The following is a 27,402-nucleotide window of genomic DNA, read 5'->3' as shown; positions in this document are numbered from 1 at the left end:
TGACAAATTCGAATAAGATCTTTTCCATTTAAAATAAAACTAATAGTATTTATTTTATAACTAAAATTTAAAGTTCGTAAATATAACAGTTTATATGAAGTTAATATTAATAAACTTAAAAAAAAAAAAATTAAATTATGTAAAATTATGTATACCTGGCCTGTACCAAACTTCATGAAATAGAGAGAATCTTGTTGGGATGGATACAGATATTGAGCAAAGTATCGACCCCGACGCTGAGAAGCACATGGGACGAGACTTTAAAGTCTTATTCCGGCCTTTTGTTTTGAATCCAAGGCCTAGCGGGACCTGCTCAATTTATTTCTTGGAATCTCAACATCTACCAAGGTGGGAATGGCTCGTAGGAAGTCCCTTGAACCACAAATGCTTCTGAAAAATCATGTTTGTTTTCTTTTGTTAATTTCCGTTTGTTTTCTTTAAGCCCTTGTCATGCTGCATTGACTTTTCCATCTTAAATTACGTTTGGTATGCAGAATAACTATTAATTTCATATATTAAAAAAAGTGAATAACTTCTATTAAAAATAGAAGAAAGTGAAATAGAATAGTCTTAGAAATAACCATTTACATGGTCCATGAAGAAATTACTATTCCTTAAATTGAGGAATAGCTAGTACTCTAAAATTCATTTTGTGATCAAGGGAATGATTATTTCAAGTGTTTGAGTATATGTATGCGCGCTTTAACACCAAGCTTTTTATTTTTTCTTCTTCCATTATTAATAAGATTATTTATTTTCTTAAGGGAATAATCATTCTGAGAACCAAATGTATTCTTATTATATATAATTTTGTGGTTGAAGTTTCTTCTCTTTTATCGATTTGTTTTCTTCAAGACTCTTCCATGCATGCACCCACCATCCGGTTGACTTGGCCATCTTTCTCTAATTTTTTTATTTTTTTATTTTATTTTATTTTATTATTTTATTTTTTTAAGTTTATTATAAAAGGTAACCCTTTTATGGTAGTTAACATGCAAAGCACCAAGCCCTATTAAGTTTATAATTTCTTTCTGAGGTTCTTCAACTCTCTATGATGGATAGAAGCCATGATGAAGAAGAGAATATGGTTGCACTCTATGAAGCCTCACGGAATGGGTGTGTAAGCACCTTGACCACATTGATCCAAAGGGACGCACGCACCCTTGATAGAGTTTCACTCACATCCTTTAGTGAGACTCCCTTACACTTATCAGCTTTGCATGGCCACTTTGAATTTAGTAAAGTTCTTATCAGCAAGAAACCTACACTTGTGAAAGAGGTGGACTCGTTGGGACGAACCCCTCTTCACCTGGCTTCTGCTGAGGGCCACACTGAGATAGTAAAAGCATTGTTGCAAGCAAATAAAAATATTTGCTTAGCTGTTGAACAATATGAGAGAATTCCTCTCCACTTAGCCACAATGAGAGGACGCATAGAGATCATAAAAGAGTTGGTTATTGCTCGACAAGAGTCCATCCGAGTGAATCTCATTCGAGACAGTGTATTGCATTTGTGTCTCCGATATAATCATTTGGATGCTCTCAAATTGTTAGTGGAATCAGCTAATGGTGATGAATTATTCCTAAACTCCAAAGACCATGATGGTAACTCCATATTGCATTTAGCTGTGATGCTCAAGCAACTGAAGGTGAATCAATGTCTATGGCTATCCACACCTTTGAAATTATTTAAGATTTACTTCTTATTTTTTATTCCTTTCTTTTGTAAGTTTGTTTGTGTTCATAAAGTATATATGACAAAAAATTTAGATTGGAAGATATATATATATATATTCTCGTAGGATAAGTGAAAAAAATGGAAGAATCGTGATGTTTTCATACATGCCCACCAAAAATCACTACAAAAATACATGCAATTCGCTGCGTGTCTACAGTAGTGGTCATTGTAGCCACGCGTCCAAATAACCATGTGTCTTTATGACAACGTGGCTATTTGTGGATCGATCACATATAGCCACGTGTATTAAATACACGCGGCCAAGTGGACACGTGTATTTAATACACGCGTCCACTTGGACACGTGTATTAAAAACATGTGTCCAACTATTTTTATCAAATTAAAATTAATTTAAAAAATGATAATTTTTTATTTGTATATGGCCGCGTGTATTAATACGCGTGTCCATACGGACACGTATATTATTTACACACGTCCAAGTGGACACGAGTATTAATACGCGTGTCCATACGGACACGTATATTATTTACATGCGTCTAAGTGGACACGTGTATAAAATACACGCGTCCATTTGGCCACGTGTATTTATTACACATGGCCACTGTTTTTATCAAATATATATTAATTTAAAAAATGATAATTTTTATTTGTATATGGCCACGTGTATTAATACACGTGGCCAACCGTTTTTAATCAAATAATAATATTTCTATATACATGTATAATGACTCTTTTTATACACTATGCATATAAATCATTGTATTTAGGTTTTTTTTGGAAAAAAAGAAAAAAAAAAAAACTTTAATTTTTTAACTAAATACTTGCATAGTGACACGTACATATTTAGGGTGTACGTGTTTAGTTCCTTATATATGGTATACTTATAAGTAAACCCTAACCCTAATTAATTAAGGTTAACATTTACATTTATGGACATACTGTAAAACTATAATACTAATTTGCATATTGTACTATATACAAAACAAAACCTAATTTGGTGTTATATATATATATATATAAACGGGTTAGAAACTATATACATTTATAATGACTTGTATATACCCTAATCTTGGGGTTTATGACTATATATAGTAAATGCACTATATATATATATTGTACATACACTTAGGGTTAGGGTTTATAGCTATATAGATATATACATATATATATATAGTACATACACTTAGGGTTATGGTTTATAGCTATATATAGTATATACACTTAAGGTTAGGGTTTATAGCTATATATAGTATATACACTTAGGGTTAGGGTTTATAGATATATATAATACATACACTTAGGGTTAGGGTTTATAGCTATATATAGTATATACACTTAGGGTTGAGTTTATGACTATATATAGTACATACACTTAGAGTTAGGGTTTATGGCTATATATAGTACATACATTTAGGGTTAGGGTTTATGTACGTATATAGTACATATACTTACGATTAGGGTTTATGACTATATATAGTATATACACTTAGGGTTTGGGTTTATAGATATATATAGTACATACACTTAGGGTTAGAGTTTATAGATATATATAGTACGTATATACACTTAGGGTTATGGTTTATAGCTATATATAGTATATACATTTAGGGTTTGGGTTTATAACTATATATAGCCATATACACTTAGGAGACAGGGTTTATGGCTATATAAAGTATATGCACTTAGTGTTAGGGTTTATGTACATGTATAGTACATACACTTACGATTAGGGTTTATGACTATATATAGTATATACACTTAGGGTTTGGGTTTATGACTATATATAGTACATACACTTAGAGTTAGGGTTTATGGCTATATATAGTACATACACTTAGGATTAGGGTTTATATACATATATAGTACATACACTTAGGGTTAGGGTTTATGGCTATATATAGTACATACACTTATGGTTTGAGTTTATGACTATATATAGTACATACACTTAGACTTAGGGTTTATGGCTATACATAGTACATACACTTAGGGTTTGGTTTATGTACATATATAGTACATACACTTAAGATTAGAGTTTATGACTATATATAGTATATACACTTAGAGTTTGAGTTTATGATTATATATAGTACATACACTTAGAGTTAGGGTTTATGGCTATATATAGTACATACACTTAGGGTTAGGGTTTATGTACATATATAGTACATATATAAGTACTTATATATATATATATTCAATTTTTTTTATTAAAAATTTACAAATGGCGACGTGTATTAAAATTACACATCGCCATACAAGGACGTGGATTTATACACCTCCCTGATTGGCCACGTGTCTTTAGGACACGTGGCCAAATTTTGGCCAGCTGCACCGCACGGGACGATTCCCGCGCGCCATCTGGCCAATTGCTGTAAACAAAAACCCTAACCCTAAATCCTTAAGAAAAAAAAAAACCCTAACCCTAAACCCTAAACCCTACACTTTCTAAAAATAACAAAAATCCTACACTTTCTAAAACTAACAAAAACCCTAAACTTATAAAAAAAACCCTAAACCAAACACCCTAAACCCTACAACTTGCCTTAAAAAAAAAAATAAAAAAATCCTACACTTTCAAAAACTAACAAAAACCCTAAACTTATAAAAAACCCTAAACCCTTAAGAAAAACCCTAACCCTAAATCCTTAAGAAAAAAAAAACCCTAACCCTAAACCCTACACTTTCTAAAAATAACAAAAATCCTACACTTTCTAAAACTAACAAAAACCCTAAACTTATAAAAACCCTAAACCAAAAACCCTAAACCCTACAATTTGCCTTAAAAAAAAAAAAAAAAAAAAATTCCTACATTTTCAAAAACTAACAAAAACCCTAAACTTATAAAAACCCCTAAACCCTTAAGAAAAACCCTAACCCTAAATCCTTAAGAAAAATAAAAACCCTAACCCTAAACCCTACACTTTCTAAAAATAACAAAAATCCTACACTTTCTAAAACTAACAAAAACCCTAAACTTATAAAAAACCCTAAACCCTAAACCCTAAACCCTACAATTCGCCTTAAAAATAAAAATAAAAAAATTCCTACACTTTCAAAAACTAACAAAAACCCTAAACTTATAAAAAACCCTAAACCCTTAAGAAAAACCCTAACCCTAAATCCTTAAGAAAAAAAAAAACCCTAACCCTGAACCCTGAACCCTAAACCCTACACTTTCTAAAAATAACAAAAATCCTACACTTTCTAAAACTAACAAAAACCCTAAACTTATAAAAAAACCCTAAACCAAACACCCTAAACCCTAAACCCTACAATTTTCCTTAAAAAAAATAAAAATAAAATAAAAATAAATTTCTACACTTTCAAAAACTAACAAAAGCCCTAAACTTATAAAAAACCCAAAACCAAACACCATAAGCCCTAAACCCTAAACCGTAAATCCAAAATAATGAAACCCTAAACTCTAAACCATAAAACAAAACAAAAACCCTACACTTTCTAAAAAAACAAAAACCCAACACTTAAAAAAAATAACAAAAACCCTATACTTTCTAAAAATATCCAAAACCCTAAACCTTTTAAAATCCCCGTGACCCTAACCCTAACCCTAAAACCCTAAACCCTAAAACTTATAAAAAAACCCTTGACCCTAAACAAAATCTCTAAACCCTAAACCTCAAACCCTAAAACAAAAATAAAAGAACCCTAAACCCTAAACCTTAAACTAAAAAACAAAAAACCCTAAACCTTAAATTAAAACAAAAACTCTAATACTTTTTCGGTTACTAATACTTTTTGAAAATAATTTAAAATAATACTCTGAATCAGCCGTTTAAAACAAACAGTAAATTAAAACAAGACCAATGAGCGCGATACTTTTTTAAAAAGTTTATTTATTAGGAATGTAGCCACTTTAATTGCTTAAATAAAATAACTTAATTTCTTTCAGTCTGTTAAATCACATATAGAGATATATGGACAAGTCGTGGATGTCAGCCCGTAGGGGTACGACAAAGTATAACGACGGGTGTAGAGCGTTCGTGGGTTTTGCCGTTCGTAACTGTACGGCCATTGACGGTAAAATTTACTGCCCATGCAAATACTGTCGGAATAACCAGCGGCACACCCCAGATTATGTCCTTGCACACCTGACAGGAGGTAGGGGAATGTGCCCGGGATACAGTTTATGGTATATGCACGGGGAGACTGTACAGAGGGCTATTCTTCCCGGTCAAGGTCCGAGTCATCACAGTATTCCACCTGGGGATTTCGGTAGCACTGAACAGGTTGAATGCACAGAACAAGGCAGAAGTCCGGAATGGGGTGGTGACATGCACGCCATGTTACGTGACGCCTTCGGTGTGCACGAAGAAGGTGAGACCTACAGTACCCAGCGTGAGGAAGTTAATGAAGGAACCTCTGGAGGGGACACGTTGAAGAATCATGAGTTATTAAAGACTGCCGAGAAGCCACTTCACCAATTTACGAAGCATAGTAAATTGAGCGCTACCGTGCACATGTACAACTTGAAGTGCGTTGGAGGTATCAGTAACAATTTTTTCAGATATTCTCGAGCTTATTAGTCAGTTATTGCCTCCTTGCGATGACACATTGCCAGTTAATACGTACGAGGCGAAGAAGTTCCTCAGTTCCATTGGTCTCGGGTATGAGAAGATTCCGGCGTGCCGTAATGATTGTATGTTATTCTGGACAGATAATAAAGACTTAGACTCATGTACCGTATGTGGGGAATCAAAGTGGAGGGCTGATATACATTTAGATCAGGATGGTGAGGTCATATTGTCGAGGAAAAAACGTCCAGTGAAGGTGTTGAGGTGGTTTCCACTAATCCCACGGCTGCAGAGGTTATTCATGTCGGAGCATACGACGCAATATATGAGATGGCATGCAGAAGGCCGCACCAGGGATGCCGTATTGAGGCACCCTGCCGACAGCAAGGCATGGAGATCATTCGACAATGTACATACGGAATTTATGGAAGACAGTAGGAATGTACGGCTTGGATTGACAGCAGATGGATTCAATCCTTTTGGGAATATGAGCACATCCCATAGCACATGGCCCGTGTTGCTTGTACCGTACAATTTGCCTCCTTGGTTATGCATGAAACAGACGTCGTTCATCTTGTCATTGGTTATCCCTGGACCGAGTTCACTTGGTATGGATATTAATGTCTACCTCCAGCCATTGATTGATGAGCTGCTGGAGCTGTGGAATGTAGGGGTACGTACATTAGATGCCTCAAGGACGGAGAATTTCAATATGCGAGCTCAGTTGATGTGGACAATAAACGACTTCCCAGCGTATGCAGATTTATCTGGTTGGCCTAACAGAGGTGTGAAGGCATGTCCTTGCTGTATGCATTCGACACGTTCTAAATACTTGAAAAACGGAAAGAAATTCTGTTATATGGGACACAGGAGATACTTGCCAACTGAACATGTCTGGCGGCTGAACAGAAGAACATTTGATGAGACTGAAGAATGAGAATGCGCTCCAGATGTGCCATTCGGGGACGTAATCCTCCGACAGCTGGACGAGATTGCATTTGGGGATGAGGACGTGGGTAAAAAGAAACGGAAGAAGCTGAAGACGGGTGCACGAAGTTATGATGATGTTGTGTGGAATAAGAAAAGTATTTTCTTCATATTGCCGTAATGGAAGGACAATTTGATTCGTCACAATCTAGACATCATGCACATAGAAAAAAATGTCATGGACAATATACTTGGCACTATTTTGGACATCATTGAGAAAAAGAAGGACAATTTGGCAGCTCGGCTGGACTTGCAGGAAATGGGGTTGAGACCCAAATTGCAACCGTTCATAGCCACAAATGGTAAAACATATATGCCCCCAGCTTGTCACACGATGTCTAGGGAGGACAAAGAAAACTTTCTAAAGGTTATTCGAAATGTCAGGGTTCCGGACGGATATGCTTCGAACATTTCACGGTGTGTTCGGCTAAAGGAACGTACAATTTCGGGGTTGAAGAGCGATGATAGCCATATACTGATGCATCAGCTTTTACCCATTGCATTGCACCAGTCACTGCCAGATAAAGTGGTTAGACCTCTTGTTGAGTTGTTTGCATTTTTCAGAGCATATGCTCAACACAGCTTACACAAGATGACATGGATCGACTGCAGGGTGACGTCTGTACCACTCTGTGCAAGCTGGAACAGGTATTCCCTCCAGGGTTTTTTACCAGCATGGTCCACTTGGTTGTGCATCTTGTGCGCGAGTGTAAACTCGGCGGACCCGTGCAATATAGGTGGATGTACCCAGCAAAGAGGTAACATTTTCATAATTTTACATAACCCTAAATTAGTTGATGTTATCGGTTCCCTAAATCTTAAAAACCCAATTGATGTGCATGTATGTTGATGTGTGTTTTAATGAGTACTCGCAAGTGCACGAATCGTTTTGCAATATAGCGTTATGCAAGTGCGAGGTCGATCCCACAGGGAATTGTGTTGTGAAAAATAATCTCTATTCAAACTAATCCTATTTTAACCTAGTTCCAAATTTAGGAATTTTTAACAAAAGAAAACATAAACAAAATTATTGAAAATAAAGGGGTCTAGGGTTTTGGAATCCACACTCACCAAATCACAACAACCTAATCTCATGCTCATCACACATATTTTAAGGTTTTCAAATGCAAATCTTAGGTATGTTCTACTTTTGCTTCAAAAATTGTTTAAATCATTCAATGAATCCATTCTTCCACAAATCACAAAAGATATCTAGTTTCAACTAAATCATCAAATGTATCCATAGAATGAAACACAATGAAAATCCAACATACATGAAAACTCAAGCCATCAATTTAATGAAACTATATCAAATCATCACTTGTATCCGGAAATCACAAGAGATATCCAATAATAATCTCAAAAATCGAAGTAGAACCATGAGAAATCAAAGCCCATAAACTCAAATAGCATAAACAAGCAATGAAACTCAGTTTCTATTCAATGGTGAGGTTTCATCCTCAACCCAAGACGAAAGTTTAGTTATACATCACTAAAGAAAACGTAAATGAACAAGAAGAATCAATAAAAACATAAATAAACTTACAAAGGAATGTGGTTCTAGGTGAAAATCACCCAAGAACCCTAAGCTAGGTCAAAATCGGCTCTTTGGGGCGCCTAGACGGTCTCTGCCGCGGCTCCTCATATTGTGAAAATGAGAAAAAGACGTATTTATAGAGTTAGCTAGGGTTTTTGTCCCACAAAAATTCGATCGATCTACTTTTTCAGCACTTCCGAAAATCCAGCTTTCTATGTATTTTGACTTGAAAATTGTCATTTTTCTCTTATTACCCTGCAAAAACGCAAAAACACTAAAACTAACCAAAACATCAGAAAGAACAAAGCTAAAGGTTTAACTAATGTAAATTAAGGGGTCCAAATATACACTTTTTGGCACTCATCATATGTACACCAGGAGCCTTGGGGGTTTCAAGTCTAATGTGCGCAATAATGCGGCTCCTGGGGGGTGCATTGCGGAGGGTTACAGAGCAACCGGGCTAGTCAAGTTCTGTTCGAGGTATCTGGATAATGCACCAACCTCCCACAACAGACCTCAGAGAAATCCTGATGGTTCCAAGGGTGCAGGAACGCGAGTTAGCCTAACCCGGTTGACAATGCACCAGATTCATCGTTATATTATGTTCAACTCCGAAGAGTTCATCCATTTGCGGATGTAAGTAGTGTTTTGATATTTAAACTGGTGGCTTAAAATTATTAATATATCAGGGGTGTTTACATAATTATATTTGCTGAATGTAAGATGCACAAAGACGCGCTTAGAAGATTATGCACTAGGGGTCGCATCACGGATGCTCTTATTGAAGCCCAACATCCTGAGCAGTTCTGTGAATGGTACCGTGTATATGTAAGGAAGTAGTGGTATTTTCTAAAATCCTATTTATGCGTATGCGTATGGCTATACGATTTTAAGATAGAGTTTATTAATATACCATAATTAACTAATGTGGTTTTCCATTGTTGGAAAAAACACATAGGTCGATGCCCTGGACGATCAACGAAGGGATGAATTGGGACAGAAATTGGTTATGCGTTGTAGAGAACTGAAGGAGACAGCAATCAAGTATAATAGGTACGTCGTAAATGGAAAGCTGTTCCGCAAGCTTGCTCATGATGTGGGAAGGAGGACTCAGAACAGCGGTGTATGTGTGCTAACTATTGAGGGTGAAACGTATTACGGGCTGTTAACTGATATAGTTGAGGTCGAGTACTACGACAGGACTACGTACGTCCTATTCAAGTGCAATTGGGCGGACCCTACGATGGACAGAGGATTCAGAATAGACGATTATGGCCTAGTGTTTGTCAACTTCAATTAGCTCGTCCACAGTGGAGAATAGATTACTGACGAGCCTTACGTGCTTACATTTCAGGTAGACCAAGTATTTTACGTCGAAGATGGAAGGAACCAAAATTGGGTCTGTGCCATGAGGACCAAACCGCGCAACGTGTACAACGTTGGTCAGGGGGAATGGAGTAATGATGCAGGTACAACTTATCATGAGTGTGTACCTCTCGTATTAGCCCCTGCTGACCAACATGTTATAAATGACGAATTCGAACACGACAGGCCCGACATTGAGGCGATTGAAGCTCCCGTTTTACAATGATTGTCATATTCATTGTTGGTACAATTCGCTTAAACTCTCTCTCTCTCTCTCTCTCTCTCTCTCTCTCTCTCTCTCTCTCTCTCTCTATATATATATATATATATATATATATATATATTTTTATTTGTAACATATAGTAAGTAATAAATATTATAATTGTATAAATTGCATAAGTATTAAAGTGGTTATTTGTATGTTCATGAGTTAGGGAATATAAAATTCAAATTTTAATTAATTTTTCTATGTTTGTTCGCAGGTATATACCTATGGACCAGAGACCCCCTGCTTGTGCACATCGGGCACCATGCCTACCCGTGGCCCCCACGACCACGCCCGGGCACCCTATGACCACACCGACAGCTCCGGCGCCGATATATACTGGGGCGTGGCCGCACCATCCAGGTGGTTTGTATAAACCGTTGATGCCGGGTATGGTGGGCACGACCACGTCAGCTCACATACTCCATATTCTCTGCCACCGACGTTCTCGCAGATGGGGATCACCTTACCAGGTCATGTGGATCGATGGTATGTGCGAGATGGTCATGCGCTCACCTCACATTTGTATAATGTGGGGTACTACCAGTACCCTTTTAATGGACCTAGGCTGTGCGGATCGGACAGTGAGACACAGAATGACAGGTTCCCGATGCCACAGTCAGGGGAGATGCAGATGCCAGTTGCTGGGCTGGGACCGTTGCTGGCACCGGCTGTGGCAGAGAGACATGGCCCGGGGCCTGGGGAGAGCCAGGTGCCGGTTTCTCGGGAGAGCCAGGTGCCGGTTTATGGGGAGAGCCAGGTGCCGCATTCTGGGGAGAGCCAGGTGCCGCTTTCTGGTGAGAGTCAAGTGCCAGATACGGGGGAGAGCCAGATGCCCCATGAGGGGGACGGTGCGATGTTGGATCTTGAGCAGTTGGCCCCCGATAGCCCCCAAGATATGATTTCAGATGATGATCAGCAGCCTCCCCCAACGGATGGGGTTGGCGAGGAGCATGTAGGCGACCCAGCCACCCATCAAATACAGACTGATCAGATTCGGTTGATGGGTAAGTACATATTTATACATTATTGAAACTCATATTATGTTACCAATAATTTTAATATCGATCATTGGAAAAATTATAAATTGAAATAAATCATTTATTAATATAATTTATTTTTTTACTTGAAAAACAATTAAATGTTTTATTTTTTTTGGTTAGGGTACAACCCGGACAGGAGCATCTACTATGAGGTGATTAGGGACCTCGAGAGGAATTGGGTGCTCCCAAGGGGGAAGAAGATTGTATTGCAGTACAATGCTGCAACACAACCTGTAGGACGAGCATGCAATCTTTTCCGGCGTGCTACGGGCCTATTCATTAGGAGTGAGTCGCACATTTGTATGCGGGACGAATGGGCGAGGGTAGATAAGGCAATTAAGAACGCTATGTGGAACGCGCTGATGGTATGTTTCTGAATTTAATTTATTTGGGTATTTAAATTGAACTTAAGATTAAATTTTAATTTGTTAAACTTTTAAAATTAATGCTTTAATTGAATGTGTAGGCGGAGTTTTATTTACCCCCATCCGTAGACGAGCGCAAGGCACGGCACGAAGCGTGGTCTGATATTGGCCGTAAGCACCGCTCGTGGAAGTCGAAGTTTAAAAACCAAGCTGGGTATTCGAGACGGTGACACGCCTGAGCTCATACGTGCTAGAGTGCCGGAGAAACTTTTCGAGAAGCATGACGTAGCAGATGTGAAGTTCCTGCTGAGCGATTGGTGCAGTGAGCAAAAAAGGTAGGTAGATCTTTGATTATTGTTTATATTATCAAATTGGAGCTCATTTTTAATAACAGTTCATTTAATTTTATTACTACTTTAAGTGTGTCAATGCTTACATTTTTATGAAATGTTCAATGCGTAGGCGACTTGTGAACGGATGAAGCGGCTTCGAGAGCAGAATGACCTTCCTCATTGTCTGGGCTCCAAAAGTTATGCTAAATTTAATCACGATGAGGTATAAACAGATGTAAGTATATGTTTTTCATATTTGTTGCTTGTTTTTTTTTTTTTGTTAACACTATTTTCTACACTACGTTATATATTTCAACTTGATGACGACAGGCAAGTACATCTGGCACGCCCCCCACTCGTGCCGAGTCGTTCGTGAAGACGCACACAAGGAAGGACAGCACTTACTTGAATGAACGTACACGGGTCCTATGCGTATGCTACTGGTCTATTTTTATAAAATTTCTAAGTTATGCGTGTGTTATGACATTATTTAATACATGTATACTTTATGTTGACGACGTACAGGAGAGGATTACGCAGGGTTTATCCAGTGATCCTACCGCCACGCAGAGTGTCTCAGGAGACACGGTGCGTTCGGCACCGAATGATGTGTACGAGCAGGCGGTTGGGAGGCCTGAGTATGCGGGGAGGGTTCGGCAGGTTGGGCCGAATGTCACTCCAGTTTGTGGGACGTGTTTCTCTTACAGGTCTAGCTCATAGGGGGCTCCATCAGAGGGCACTTCCTGGGCTTTGGCTAAACATGCCCGGGAGGTGGCGGATTTGCGGGCGGAGCTACGTGCCGAGAGAGAGAGAGAAATGACACCCTCGAGCAGCGCATGCGACAGTTCGAGGCATTCATGTCCTCTATGGGAGTATCACCTGGCACAGTAGGTGCTCAGCAGTCTTCACCTGCAAACGTAGGTAGCACGTCGTCTGTTAGTAGTGCATCTGCAGGTATGCTTCGTATTGTGTCTAAATTTAGTTTCATTACTTGTTTAAATTTGCATTTAATATTATATATTAATTGTTTTTATTACTTGTTAGGTAATGCGACAACGATTGGTACGTTGTCGCCTACAGGACGACGGCTGAGCCAGCACTCCCCTATCACTACACCATCCCCTGCTACACCATACTGTGCGCAGCAATCGCCGGTTGGGGAGTACACACCTGGGACGATACCTCCTGATCCGCCGGGGCATGCTCCAAATTTGTAGATATTTTGTGTAATTATTTTTTAGTTAGTAATTATTTTTGTAAATATTTTTGGTTTGTAAAGATTTGTGTAAATAACAAATATGTTATTAATTATTAATTTGTGTAATTTCATTTTGTGATATTTTGGGGTGAAATATATTTTGCGATATTTTTGTCCGAAAATAACAAAATAAATAATAATAATAATAATAATGAAATTAAAAAATTAATTAACCCACCAATATTTTTTTAGAAAAAAGAGAAATTAAAAAACAAATTTTAAAAAGAATTAAATTAAATTAAATTATAATTAAATCAATAAATTAAATATAATTAAATTATTTTTTTTAAAAAAAAATCATTCTGCCACGTGTAATTAAAATACACGTGGCAGGCTGCCTGCCGCGTGTATTGAGACACACGTGTCCATCCGACCACGTGTATCTGAATTACACGCGGTAGACTGTGTGCCACGTGTATTTAGATACACGTGTCCATCCGTATTTGAATACAGGTGTCTGACTGTTAGACACGTGTAATTAATACACGCGGCTGACTGTCAGACACGTGTATTCCAGTACACGCGGCACAGTAGCCGCGTGTAATAAAATACATGCGGCAAACTGTGCATTTCATTACACCATGATCTGACGCGTGTCGATACGCGTCTACTTGCACGCGGCTAGCGGTTCGCCACGTGTACAGTGTCCGTACACGTGGCGAACTACACGTGGCAATTTGCTACTTTTTTTGTAGTGAATAGAAAGATCCATTTGTTTCATGCAGTTCTTCTAAACATCATGCAAAAAGGTTAAATTAAATTTATTTGGTTTTGTTTTTGTGGACACGCTTTTAGAGTTTATAGTGTTGTTGGATGACACAATAGATTGTTGTATTTGTGCAGGCCATAAAATACTTACTTTCAGTGTCAAAAATAAAAAGAGAGGCTAATTGCATGAACATCATTGGTTACACACCTTTAGATGTCTTAGAGGCATGTAACGCTTGTCCAAGAGATTTTAAATGTTTTAAAATCCAAACATTCTAAAGGAAGCTAGTGTCAAAAGATCAACGGATGTAAATTCTTCCCTACCACTGGCACCGAGTGGTACAAGTGTTGATGGAGCACAACGAGCTCAATCAAGGTTTAGGAGATGGTGGGGGTGCGTTTGTTTGTCATTAGATAAATATTGGAAGCATAAGGAAAATTGGAAGGAGGAAACACATGGCACATTGATGGTAGTGGCCACTGTGATTGCAACCATGGCTTTCCAAGCTGGGATCAGCCCACCAGGTGGCGTTTGGCAACAAAATACATCCAACTCCACAGAAGGTTCCAACTATAAGCAAAGTACTATATGTGAAGCCGGCAGAGAAATTTCATCTTATTCCTATCCTGATGACTACCTTTGGTTCTTATATTTCAATACCACATCTTTCTTAGCATCTTTGTGTGTCATACTTTTGGTCATTATTGGATTTCCTCTTAGGAGCAAGTTATTTATTTGGCTCTTGACGTCAGCCATGAATATCTCAGTCGCGTCCATGATATTGACCTATTCAAAAGCAGTGGCTTTGGTAACTCCGGTGCATATTTTAGATAAAGTTAATGGCCCGTGGAACATTATAGTATTATGTATTTATATAGGAGTGATTGTGCTTGTTTGTATGATTCACATAATTCGCCTACTCTCATGGATTGTGAAGAAGATGCGCAACTTGATACGAAAGTCAACAAGGGGTCCAGCAGAAGACTCGACTAATGTCTAAGAGGAAAACTGACATGATCAGAGTTTCAGATAGATATTTTAGAATAAAAATCTTATCAAGTTGTTGATAAGAAAGAAGTTGTTAGGGGTAAGGTTTGGGTAATCTCATTGTAATCTCTGTCTTTAGGTTTATTGCTAAGTTTTCATTGGTCATTGAATTCTATTAGGATTATTGGGTGATGTTATGTATAAATCAGTGGCCATGGTTTAATCGATATGATGAATAAAGCATGTTGAAATTCTCTCAATAAATTATGGTTGAAGGATACCTGGCTCTTTTAAGGTAGTCAGAATTTTGTCTTAAAGTTATTTTGATGAGTTAGATGGTCAATATAGGGTCCAATTATACCCACAAAAGAGAACATATATCTATATAAAAAGGGATGGTGCTATTTCCTCTCATTACAATTTACAAGTCCCAAAACAGAAAGAAGCAGTTAGTTTTTTTTTTTTTTTTTTTTTTTTAAAAAAAAAAAAAAAATTTAAAAGCGAGAAAGGACGATTAGTGTAGTTACCTCCTAGAGTATGATCATCGAGGTTCCCACCTGCTATGGAATGTTTGGTTTGAACCATAGCTACTGCCTTGGAAGGCGAGTCTGTCACTACAGCCACTAAAGTGCAAGTTGATAAAGATCTTTCTTAGTAGCATCTAGTTCGCGGACTACTACTGCAAGTGGGCTCGAACCAGTGACCACTAGGAAAAATGGAGGGGGAGAGTTAAACCCTATCCCCGCCTGTTGCTTTACCAACTCAACTACCACTTTCGTGGTACAATAGAAGCAATTGAATCTCACGTGTGAACCTCTATATGAAGGAAGCCAGTCCATAGAATACCATTTCAGTAATTCGACCACTTCACACTACTAAAAAATATGTATATATCATTATTACCATCTTTGAAAGTATATATTATAGTTCAGAGTCCTTATATACGTATTTGTGTTATATATCTATTTGATGGTATGGTTTTTGGGCACAAGTGAGGGGCTTCAGTCCAAGGTGATTCTCCAATGTATGGAGCTACGTGGTTTAAAGAAAAATCAGAAACTCACCAAAAAGTGATAATCGTAGAGCTCACTGAAACCTGAGTAATGTTAGAAGTTTCGCAATCCTTTTGCATCCGTAAAATAATTATTTGACTTTTAAAATTATTATTGAGCTTTTAATTAATCATTATTAAATTTTGATCAAATGATAATTTTAAAAGCCACTTAATTATTGGAGGGACACAAAAATAGCTCATAGAATTACTCCTAAAAACCCACCTCTTACTCATATACTCTTTTGAATTTTACGAAATTAAATCTGAAGTATTCAAAAAACCTACAATACATATTTAATGACACTTAAGCTAAATCTATACCTTTTAAGCCCACAAGCAGCAAGGGAACCACTGAAAAAAGATTTTCTGGTGGGACTAATAATTAGCTAGCAGTGGCTCTTTAATATGTAAGGTTTTTTTTAGGATAAAAGATCCCTTCCAATATATAAAAAGAGACAAAACGGTCTAATGTTTAAGGTTACAACAACTCCTTAATAAACTAAGTCAGAGGCAAGAAGTGGAGTTTCTTTCACATATGCAAAGTCTGACTCAGATCATAATAGACCATGCACAGCTACTAAAATAAACCTAGACAACAACAGAATAATGCCTCTACGTTACATGAATACCTATAAAGACCTAGGAGAGGACACACATTCTGAACTAAAAGTACCTTTTGCAGTCCAAGTTTGAACTAAAACAACAGAGCAGGCTGCATTAGTAAACTAATAATATACAAACAAAACAAAAAACATAAAATAAAAACAAGAAACCCAAACAGCAAAGGATCAGTAGGGACACCAGATTCGTCGTTGAAAACTGCCACAATCTATGGTGGGGAAAGGCTGGTGGAGCGCAAGTGATGTGTGTGTCACGCACCGGTGCATGAGCGGCGGATGGGACCACTACAACTATCGGTTGGCTCGGAGGACGCAGGCAAAGAGGGGAAGCTGGGGATCTCTGTGTTGAGGATAAAGACCTCAAGAGAGGCGGAAGCTTCGGTAAAGGGGAAAGAAAAAGGAAGGGGGGGGGGGGGGGTGATGGCTCATGGCTCATGGGTTGTGTTTCCTACTTTCAGTTTCTGTCTACCTTTGCTTTTGATGATTGTAATGTGTGTGGGGCTCAGAACGTGCATGCCGTTGCTTTTGCAAATTAGTCTTTCATTATCCTTTTTCCTCGAGGTGTTTTTATAGAGTAATTTTACAAGTTTTTCTGGTGTCCCTCTAATAATGAGGTGATTTTTAAAATTATCATTTGATCAAAATTCGATAATGATCAATCACAAGCTCAATGGTGATTTTAAAAGACACATCATTATTAGATGGACACAAAATTGGCTTCTAGACTTCTAGGATACAATCTTTTGTGCTTTAGTGGTCCTTTGCTAGATTTGAAACCTTAAATTAGGGTTGTATAAGCTAATACGGTTATTGGTAATATTTGTATTTACATAATATGGTTATTACTTTTAAGTATTCATATCCGCATAATTATTGCGATTATTGAATGCAGGTATTATCTGTTATCCGCATATCAGGTAATAGGTCTATTTTATCTTTCGAGTATCTATTATGGCCTATTTGAAACGATTTTGAAAATAATTTAGGTTTATTTTTAGTGTTTAATTAGATCCTTTTTCTTTTTTTCTTTTTTTTTTCTTTTTTTTTTTAAGCTCTAGTGTTTTAGATGAAATCAAATAATCCATATCTTGATTTCACATTCTAACTTCAAAATACCAAAGAAAATAAAAATACCCCATGATGGGTTTATCCAAAAAAATATACAAATTACAAAGTGTGGATATTACATGCATATATGAAGGTAAGCATTGTACACACTAGAAATGGGATGTAACTGTTGTCCACATCTAATTTGACATCTAAAGAATCATCCATGTACTTTAATTTGTGAGAAGTTCTTTCAGCATAAACACGTTGTTTGGTTCTGGAAGGGAGACGAGACAACGTACGGGAAAGTGGAGTGGGGGAAGAAAGAGAGAGAGGGGGGGGGGGGGGGGGGGGGGGGGGGGGGGGGGGGGGGGTGTGGTGGGTTAGGCTCACTAACTTGGACTTTGATTATCACTAGTAAAATCAATACCATCATAATAATTTATTTGTTCCCTCCCTTTAATCTTTTTCACATTTGGAAGTGGAACATATTAAGACTATATATATAAGGTCATAAACTCTTTTCTTGCATAAATAGTTGGTAATTGGTTATTACTTTGTATGGCTATTCAAATTAAGATCATTTTTTTTTAATTATTTATTAAAATTAAAATCTTTAAAATAAAATCCTACAAAGATAAAAATCTTTTTTTTTTTAAAAAAAAAATCCCCAACGGTAGCACCCATCACTGGCCACCCCTAGTCAGGGCCAACTCTTCCACTCGGTAACTTAAGCGGTCGCCTAATGCCCTAAGTGGAAGAAGGCCCCATAAATCAGGTTTCTAAACATGGAAAAAGGCCCCTAAGAAACATTTGTCAAAATAATAATAATAATAAGGCCCAAATATATTTTACAACAATTTTGAAAAAAAAAAGAAGAAGAGTACAACGATTTCCAAAACAAATAGTGTATTAAAACTCTCATAAAAACTCCCACAGAAAAATCAACTTCATGTTAGGAACACAACAATTAAAATAAAAAAATAAAAAAAAAAGGAAAGAAAAAAGAAGTGCATTATCTCACCATTTGGAAGACTCTAGAACTCCCACAGAAAAAATCAATCTTATTCTCTAAAGTCCAACAAATTACAAATTAAAAACATTCTTTGAATGCTCTACAATTTCCTAGGGCAGCTAGGAGCTCATCTGCTTGGAACTATGGCTATGGGCATGGCTGTTCTTTTTTGATAGATAAGTATAGAATGCCTTTTACCTGTTAGACAAAACGCTAACGTGAAGGCAGAAATAGGACAAACGTGTGGTTGTGGAACAACCAATTTTTTTTTTCATCAACAAAGTGTGGCTGTGTTCCTCGGATTTTTTTGGGGTCATTGTAAATTTGTAATAGTAAATTCATCATTTTGAGCTCTACTTTTTTCTTTGTTTATCATGATTTTAATACCTTAGAAACCGATTGTATAGGTTTTAAAAATTCCGGTTCTACATAATTAATACAAATTAATTTTAATTAAATAAAATTAATGGCTCCATGCGCCAGGAAGTTCAAACACACCCTGGCACAGGGGCATCTCCTGGCGCATGCCCATGCGCCAGGGAGTGTTTGAACTTCCTGGCACATGCATGCGCCAGGGAAAAAAACACACCCTGGCGCATGGGCATGCGCCAGGCCGGGGGTGCAACAAATTCAACAATGCGCAAGGAACTATTTCCTGGCGCAAGTTCGTTCATTACTGGCACAAGAATTTCTGCCTGGATATTCTGGCATGCATATATGATATATGCCAGTAATTGTGATTTTCCAGACACTGCATTGGTGGTATTTAAAATTGCCACTAATCAAATGCCAGGAGCATATTTCCTGGCATTTATTCATACATTCCTGGCATTTAAAAAATGCCAGCAATGCACAATTTTTTTTTTGTAGTGAATTACAGCCTTAGGCCCCAAAATAGCTTGAGTTAGCCTTGCCCCTAGTAGTTGTCAACCGGTGGCCAGCGGTTCTCCCTTGAGGAATTTTCGTTAACAAAATTTTCGTACAAATTGACTGGTTATAAAAGTTCTTACAACTTGACCTTTAAAATAGAATATGTGTCATTTTAGTATATAAGAAGCATATGTTTTGTTTTTTTATTGATTGATGTTATTAAAAAGTATGTTTGAAGCACATGCAATTAAAAAATATTTATAACTATACTCTTCTAAATTTATACAGTAATAATATACAATCATATGTACTTATTATGATTACAATTATCATATTTGTACATAGTAAATTACCCTTTAAACCCTAAAAGCTAATCAAATTATGATATATATATATATATATATATATATATATATATATATATATATATATATATGTATTATTAAATTGACCTTTAAATTAAATAACACCATGATAAAGAGTAAAGGTAAAAGGGCTTATTTAATTAATAAAATTGTGTTAAGTTTACTAAACTACCCTTATATTAGAAGGATCTGAAGAAAAATTTAGAAGGGCAAATTTGTAATTGTGACACAACCCTACAATTTTTACACCGGCGCCAACCCCTTTTTACCGCCCGCCTCTCCCTCCCACCCTCATACTTCATTTCCCAATTTAATTGAAGGACCCTAAACATCTTCCTCAATTAATTGGACACAACCACGACATGCCCTCCATTTCACTCCACCTTGTGCACTGGTTATTTCTTCTTAATATGATTACAATCAATATATTATATGTGTTTCCAACCCTTTTTAGCTTTATATTTATATATTCTTTAGCATATGATGAGGTTGTAGACGTGGAGTAATATTTAATATTATATATTGGACAAGTATTTACCTTTCATCTAATAAAAGTATTGATGTGGTGTGATTTCCCTTTTGTCTATAATATTTGGCGGATGAAATTGAATATTTTGGTTTTAAGAATCAAGTCACAAAAACTTTTGGCGGATACAAAGTGGATATTTGTCCAAGTCCAATAGCATTACTATGTACATGTGATCCTCTTGATCCTTATATATTTTCTAGCTCAGCATCATTGATAAAAATCAATTTCTTGGAGTCATCCAGAGAAAGTCGACTAATAAACCAATTAGCTTGTGTAGAGCGCAATTTTAAATTGTTTTCTAATTTTTTAACATTTTTACTTTCTATTCGTGCCATTCACTTTTCTCTTTCGTGCTTCACTTTTCCTCTCTTCTTTCCCGTTTCATTATTTTTCCTCTTCACATTTCACTCTCGCTCTCTTAATTTTCTATTTCTCTCTAGCTCTTTGGCTATAAGGCACGCAGCACGCTCCAGCTCCAGCTCTGTTCATATGAACAAATCTCTCTCTCCCTTCGATTTCTCCTCTTTCCATAGCTCTTCGATTTTCTACTCTTTCACGCTTCACTTTTCCTCTTCGATTTTCTCCTTTAAATTTCTGTAAATTGATGATTAGCAAACTGGTTTGTGATTTGTAGGATTTGGAGGGGAACCCATGAACCCATACAGCACAAGGTACGGCAACTTGCTTCGGTTCCTCTCTGTCTCTCCTCCTCTCCCTCTCTCTCTCTCTCTCTCTCTACATTTACAGACCTCATGTCTCTTAAATTGTTTGATGTAGGCTTCTTGGGTGTGCTTTGTTTTTGCATAGAAAATTCATTCCAACAAAAGTTTTCATCAAAACACAGTTTTTTAATTTTTTAACGAAAGATCTGAGTATTTTATTGATAAAAAATCACGAGCATAAAATTCTTACATCACAAAACACGAAGCTCTACAAAATTATAGCGCCACATGCTATGAGGTTACAAGATCATAGATACAAACAAAATTTTTACAATAAAGTACTATCTATGATTTTTATCTTCTGCTAACCCTTATACAAAAATAATTAAAAAGTATATTTACTCCGAACAGACTAGATCTAAGACAAGGATAGCCAAATATCCTAGAAAAATTTATTTAAACCGGTCGTAAGAGATAATATCTCACACCAAACTATCTTAGCCGTTAGGGATAAACTCTCACACCTAACTAACTTTTGTCACATAGATCGTTCACGATGGCAGATTTATGGAGAAGAATGTTGGCGTGAGTTATCATAAGAGGAGATTATGAGATCAAGCTTCTATCTTTAAATCCCATAATATTAGGATTAGTTATCAAAGGAACACACGATACTATCCATAAAGTTTGTATGAGTTAGAGTTAGAATTGGACTCTCTTGTTATGAGTTAGAGTTAGAATTGGACTCTCTTGTTGTTATATATACGTAGTTAATCTCTGTAAACAATACAATGAAATAAAACAGAAATTTTTCCATGAATTGTGACATGGTATCAGAGCAGGTTATGATCTTGTGCCTTACCTTCTGTTCTATCACTACACCTTAACCACATTTCATCCCTTCCCTGCCAACAATGGCTGATCCTGAACCATCCCAATCCACCCATATCCTCACCGAGTTAACCACCAAAATGGACGAAGTCTTGACCAAAGCTTCGACTCAGACCCAGATCACCGACACCTCTACTGCATCGATCGGCATCAAGTTGAACGGTACCAACTATGCTCTTTGGTCCCAAGTTGTCGAGATGTATATCTCTGGCAAGGACAAGTTGGGATATATCAATGGAGATGTTCATCAACCTCCATCGACCGATCCATCCTTCCGTAAATGGCGCACGGACAACGCCATTGTCAAGGGGTGGCTGATTAATTCTATGGACCCGGCATTGATTGGGAATTTCATCCGCTTCCCGACTGCAAAACTAGTGTGGGACTCCATTGCTACGACATATTTTGACGGCAGTGATACCTCTCAGGTATATGACCTCCGGCGACGCGTGACCCGCTTGAGGCAAGCGGGTGGATCCTTGGTAAAATACTTCACCGACCTTCAGGGCTTATGGCGTGAGATAGATTTTCGTCGGCCAAACCCAATGGAGTGCGTGGTCGATATTCAGCATTATAATGACTTGATCCAAGAAGACCGGGTATACGTTTTCCTGGATGGCCTTGATGATCGACTTGACAAGATCAGGGGTGATATCCTCCAGATGCGTCCGTTCCCTACAATTGAACAAACTTACGCGCACGTCCGCAGGGAATCAGTCCGGCAAGCCGTCATGATCTCCGGTGACTCCACGGACACTCCAGGGGCTGTTCTGGCAGCAAAAGGCGTCAAGCATGGGCAGAGTAACCCATCCTCATCACGGGTCCTATCTCTGAACAATGGGAAATCCGGCAATCCCAAGACCCGAGCTTCCTCTGACGGGTTGAAGTGCTCCCACTGTGGAAACCAGAAACATACCCGGGAAACATGCTTCAAATTGCATGGGTACCCGGAATGGTGGAATGACCTCCAGGCCCGTAAACGCCGAGATGTCACTGGCTTTGATGGAGGACTGGGCCAGGCGGCAGTGGCTATGGCAGAAACACGAGCGGCAGTGACTGGAGAATTGGACCAGGCGGCGGTGGCTATGACAGAAGCTCGGCTGTCTCTCTCGACACCTGCCGAGACTTCCCTCACAGACTCAGGTACTTGTAATAGAGATGAATTTTGTGACCCACGTGATGACAGGTCTGGGTTTTCTGCCCTGTGTAGTCTCCTCCCACGTGATGACAGGCCTGCGGTGTGTAGTCCTCCACGTAATGACAAATCTGAACCTTGTAGCTCTTCACGTGATGATGACAGCAAGGCTTGGGTCATTGACTCTGGAGCATCAGACCACATGACCTTTGACCCAGCAGACTTCACAGAAAAATCCCAGCCACAACGCACGTGCATTGCCAATGCTAATGGGGTTTTGTCTCCGGTCACTGGGGCCGGCACTGTACATTTGTCTCCTACTTTATCCCTAACTCATACACTGCTTGTTCCCTCTCTGTCCCATAAGCTGCTATCTGTCAGTCAAGTTACTGCAGCCTTGAACTGTGTTGTCCTAATGTACTCTACGTTTTGTTTGCTTCAGGATATTCTTACCAAGGAGATCATTTGGCGTGGTACTAAGAGGGGTGGGCTCTACTATGTGGATGATTTTAGTATGGGACGGGCAAATCACATATATCATCCACTTGACAATAAAGAACGACAGCTTTGGCTTTGGCATCGTCGGTTAGGACATCCGTCCTTTGGTTATATGAAGCATTTATTTCCTAGTTTGATTTCGAGTATATCAATATTTGATTTCAAATGTGAAACTTGCATTAGGGCTAAAAGTCATAAAGCCTCTTATCCGTTGAGTTTGAATAAAAGTATGGTACCTTTTGATTTAATTCACTCAGATGTTTGGGGCCCTGCCCCGGTTCCCACAGCATCTGGTATTCGTTGGTTTGTAATATTTATTGATGATTGTACTCGTATGACCTGGCTCTATTTGTTGAAACATAAAGATGAAGTCCTAAGTGTTTTTCAGTTGTTCCATACTATGGTTCAAACTCAGTTCTCTGCTAAGGTTAAGATTCTCAGAACAGATAACGGTGGGGAGTTTGTAAATCACCAGTTTCAAGCCTATTTCAAGAGCCATGGGCTTATTCATGAAACTTCCTGCCCACAAACGCCTCAGCAAAACGGCGTGGCTGAGTGGAAAAATCGTCATATTCTTGAAACAGCTCGGGCTCTTCTCATTGGAGCTCACGTGCCCAGTAGACATTGGGGTGATGCTGTTGCCACAGCTGTGCATCTCCTCAATCGGATGCCCTCCAAAGTCTTAAATTTTACGACTCCACTACAGACTCTCTCGACCTATGTACCCTTACCATCGATGTTGATGCTTCCTCCTCGAATTTTTGGGTGTGTTGCTTTTGTCCACCTCCATAAAAATCAGCGCACGAAACTAGACCCTTGTGCAGTCCGCTGCCTATTTTTGGGATATGCCGTACACCAAAAAGGTTATCGATGCTATGATCCAGTTCATCGGCGTACGTATGTGACTATGGACGTCACTTTTTTGGAGTCCGAGCCATTCTTTCCTTCTCCCTTATCCAATTCTCCTCTTCAGGGGGAGACTAATGCCGAAGCGCCGAATTGGCTAAGTTTTGACTGGGCAAGACCTAATGACACAGAAATCCAAGACAATACGAGAGAGCCAGAAATCCACGAAGAGTCATTACAGGCAGGATTAGATATGTCTTCCGGAATTGAGACAGGTCCCAGAGAAGTTTCTACACCACTAGAACCAGAGGCAACAAATGACAACCCCCACTCCTCAGTACCGGAAGACCCATCTCCTAAGAATATCCCTGAGGTAAATCCTACTATACCCTCAAACTCTAATGATATGGGTATTCCTGTTGGCTATACATTACCTTTCAGGCATAATCGTGGCAAGCCACCAAGTAGATATTCCCCAGAGACTGGAGGACGAAGCTCAAAGTATCCAATTGCCAACTATGTGTCCACGAAAAGGCTTTCTGAACCACTCAAGACATTCCTCCAGGAACTCTCATCATGCCATCCTCCTACTAACATTTATGAAGCTTTGAAAGACTCCAAGTGGACTCAGGCTGTAAAGGAAGAAATGGAGGCACTACTTAAAAATGAAACATGGATTCTTGTTCCGCTACCAAAAGGAAAGAAGACAGTAGGGTGTAAATGGGTATTCTCCATCAAACACAAAGCAGATGGCTCAATCGACAGATACAAAGCAAGGCTAGTAGCTAAAGGATACACACAAACGTACGGGATAGATTATCAAGAGACGTTTTCACCCGTAGCCAAATTGAACACGGTAAGAGTTCTGTTATCTCTTGCAGTGAACCGTGATTGGCAGCTACACCAGTTTGATGTAAAAAATGCATTTCTCCATGGTGACCTTGAGGAGGAAGTCTACATGGATGTTCCACCAGGATACAAAGCAAAGTCCGAGACCAAGGTGGTGTGCAAACTGCAACGAGCACTATATGGGTTAAAACAGTCACCAAGAGCATGGTTTGGGAGATTCAATGTGGCAATGAAAAAATATGGTTACAAACCGAGTAACTCAGACCATACATTATTCTTAAAACATCTACTGGGGAAGGTCACAGCCTTAATAATTTATGTAGACGACATGATTATCACAGGAGATGATTCAGAAGAAATATCAAGACTTCAAAAGCAGTTGGCGACTGAATTTGAAATGAAGAACCTAGGTGGACTCAAATATTTTTTGGGAATTGAGGTGGCTAGATCAAAGCAAGGTATATTTTTATCTCAACGAAAATATATCCTAGACTTGTTGTCAGAAGTAGGACTATTGGAATGTAAGCCGGCAGATACACCAATTGTCCAAAACCACAAGCTTGGAGAATACTTGAACCAGACACCAACAAATAAGGAGAGATATCAGAGGTTAGTGGGGAAGCTCATTTATCTCTCACATACTCGCCCAGACATTGCCTACGCTGTGAGTATAGTAAGCCAATTTATGCATTGCCCAAGCAAGGAACATATGGAAGCGATGATTAGGATCCTTCGATACTTGAAGTCATCTCCAGGGAAAGGACTTATGTTCTCGAAGAATGATCATCTTAGAGTTGAGGGCTATACAGATGCAGATTGGGCTGGAAATATTTCAGACAGGAAATCCACGTCGGGGTACTTTATGTTTGTTGGCAGAAACCTTGTGACGTGGAGAAGTAAAAAACAGAATGTGGTGGCGTTATCTAGTGCTGAAGCCGAGTTTCGAGGGATGGCCAAGGGTTTGTGTGAACTCCTATGGCTTAAAAGACTGTTAACAGAAATCGGGTTTGCCCCAAATTATGAGATGGATCTTTTTTGTGATAACAAGGCTGCAATTGATATCTCACACAATCCTGTGCAACATGATCGAACCAAACATGTGGAGGTGGACAGACATTTCATTAAACAAAACCTTGAAACCAAAACTATTCGGTTTCCCTTTGTTAAGTCCGAGAACCAATTGGCAGACGTACTCACAAAGGCAGTTTGTAGCAGAGATTTTTACAACTCACTTGACAAGTTGGGCATTCGAGATATATACGCACCAACTTGAGGGGGAGTGTTGGCGTGAGTTATCATAAGAGAAGATTATGAGATCAAGCTTCTATCTTTAAATCCCATAATATTAGGATTAGTTATCAAAGGAACACACGATACTATCCATAAAGTTTGTATGAGTTAGAGTTAGAATTGGACTCTCTTGTTATGAGTTAGAGTTAGAATTGGACTCTTTTGTTGTTATATATACGTAGTTAATCTCTGTAAACAATACAATGAAATAAAACAGAAATTTTTCCATGAATTGTGACTAACTTTTGTCACATAGATCGTTCACGATGGCAGATTTATGGAGAAGAAAACTCTTATTGAAAGCAAAAATGCAACCAGCAAATAGCAACAGCAACCATGGATGAGATGAACGGCATAACACGGAGGTAAATGGACGGATGCATAGTGAAGATGCTAAAATTGCTAATATGGTCGGAGTACACTTGCAAACAAAAGAAAAAACTAGAATGGGAGGGAGAGGGTAGGAACGAGGAGAAGAAAGGGAAAGGGAGAGGAGGAGGGAGCAGACGCTCCCTCCTCCTATCAGATCTGTTTTCTATGAGTTTCTTATTGTTCAAAACTTAAGTTACACCGGGCATCAATGGCATTGAATTTAAATGAAAATTTGGCATTAGTAGTTGAAGCAGCGTAGTCTAGTAGGTCGCATATTT

The 27,402-nt window shown here is 38.3% G+C and overlaps 1 pseudogene; it reads left to right on the top strand.

Moving 5' to 3' along the window:
* Nucleotides 1–1,051: 1,051 nt before the first annotated feature.
* Nucleotides 1,052–15,094, top strand: LOC133866235 (ankyrin repeat-containing protein At5g02620-like; annotated as a pseudogene).
* The last annotated feature ends 12,308 nt before the right edge of the window (nucleotides 15,095–27,402 follow it).

Source organism: Alnus glutinosa, chromosome 4, assembly GCF_958979055.1.
Source record: "Alnus glutinosa chromosome 4, dhAlnGlut1.1, whole genome shotgun sequence".
NCBI classification, from domain to species: Eukaryota; Viridiplantae; Streptophyta; class Magnoliopsida; order Fagales; family Betulaceae; genus Alnus; species Alnus glutinosa.
The sequence above is the reverse complement of the archived record's forward strand: the minus strand, read 5'-3'. Positions and strand labels throughout refer to the sequence as shown.